Source organism: Sinocyclocheilus grahami, unplaced genomic scaffold (assembly GCF_001515645.1).
Source record: "Sinocyclocheilus grahami isolate Dianchi unplaced genomic scaffold, SAMN03320097.WGS_v1.1 scaffold553.1, whole genome shotgun sequence".
Taxonomy (NCBI): Eukaryota; Metazoa; Chordata; class Actinopteri; order Cypriniformes; family Cyprinidae; genus Sinocyclocheilus; species Sinocyclocheilus grahami.
This window is the reverse complement of record NW_015505732.1, coordinates 541,599-543,742: the sequence shown is the minus strand read 5'-3', so window position 1 is coordinate 543,742 and position 2,144 is coordinate 541,599.

Here is a 2,144-nt window from a genome sequence, read left to right as displayed (position 1 = left end):
GGTTACTTGTAGGGAATGAAATGGCAAAATTAAATAATTTAAAATGGGGCCAAAATTCCATTTAAATTTATTTTTATTCTAAAAGAAATGTGTTGAAATTACACTGTGTCTTAAAATACATCAACTTTTTTTCAAGATAATGCCCGATTATGAACACTTTGTTAAAATACATTTGCAGGGTAAAGAGAGGGACTTTTTAGGCATTCAAGAGACTTATTAATTGAGATGAGAATGTCCTGTAACAGGGTGGACATTTGGCCGTTGCATGTGTGAAGAATTTCATGAAAAATTATAATTAATATTTTTCTTATAGTGTAACAAGACCGTCTTCAGACAAAATGATTACATCATAGAAATGTAAAAATTTTTTGAGAGAAAGTTACCAAGCTGAAATGGCACCGAATAGTAAGAATGACTCTGCTACTGTTGGGTTTTATTGGTTTAAACCTTGCTCCAGACCATTCAGTCTTAGGCTTTGGAAGTCCGATATATATATATATATATATTGTTTACTTTTTAAAGAAGTCTCTTATGCTCATCAAGGCTGCATTTATTTGATCAAAAATACAGCAAAAACTGTAATATTGTAAAATATTATTACAATTTAAAATAACAGTGTTCTATTTTAATATACTTAAAAAATATATATATTTTTGTTGCTGTGATCAAAGCTGAATTTTCAGCATCATTACTCCAGTCTTCAGTGTCACATGATCTTCAGAATTCATTCTAAGATGCTGATTTATTATCAATGTTGGAAACAGTCTTTGCTATTTTTTGGAACATGTGATATTTTTTCAGGATTCTTTTATGAATTAAAAGTTACAAATAATGTATTCAAAAGCATTTAAATGTTTAAAAATGTGGAAACCACTCATTGCATCACCATCTCCTGACTGCATTATTATTTGTAAAATAGGGGCTTTATGGAGTGTGTGTATACATGGTTATAACTATAACAGTTAATATTTCATTAATTTAGGGAAATGAACAAGTGTCTTAGACCTCAAGGGACTATTTGGCCAACCAGCTTATTCCTGCTTGAAAAGCAAAATGTTATTGATAGTGTAAAAACCATCAACTTTAAAGCACATGTGATTGATGGACTAGCATTACTCAACATTACTTAATACCTTCCAGCAACACTACATTCAATGAAGGTAAAATAGTGAGAAAAAAAAATAGTTAATTTAAATGGAATCGGAACCGGAATCGTTAGGCAAAACTGGAACCGGAATCGGAACAGGAACCGGAAAAACGATACCCAACCCTAAATATAAGTCTTTATTGTCACTTTTTTTAAAATCAATTTTACACATCCTTGCTGAATAAAGGTATTTTCTCTAAAAAAAAGAAAGACACATTTTTTTTACTGACCCCAAACTTTTGAACGGTAGTGTATATTGTTGCAAAGGATTTCTATTTTGAATAAATGCTGTTCTTTGGGGGGATTGATCCTTATTCCCTATTCCCTGATGGGTTGTCAGCCACTACAATGCTTTAAGAATATGCTTTATTTGGTCTCTACTCAAAGGCTTAAGAGAGCTGCACAAATTACACAGTCCTGTATCTTGAAAGAAAAATGTCTGCTTATTTGCAAAAAAAGGCCTAATATTGCCTAATTTGATGACACTGACTTCAGAAATATCTATAAAAACTTTACCATCAAATAAATTTTTTCACAAAATAAGAATGAAGACTTTTCAAATTATATAAGCATATACGTGTCAGCTTTAATGCACTTATCAAAATAACAAAAGCAGTCAAACATCAAAAGTTTTTAATGACAAAAATAATTATTACAAATCATTCAGTGTCCTACTCCCTGAGCACAGGATATCTGTTGACTTCACTTGACTAAATGCACTTATTTGCAACACCCTGCAACGTCATCAAACTCAGGTGAAACTCAAGTTCTGCATATTAGAGGAGATTAAAGTTTGATTTATGTCTTTAAATAAATACAACTGATCATACTTTCATTTAAAGGGGTCATATGATGCGATTTCAAGTTTTAATTTCTCTTTGGAGTGTTACAAGCTGTTCGTGAATAGATGAGATCCCTAAAAATGCAAAGACTAAAGTCTCAAATCCAAAGAGATATTCTTTATAAAAGTTAAGAGTCAACCATGCCTACCTAAAAC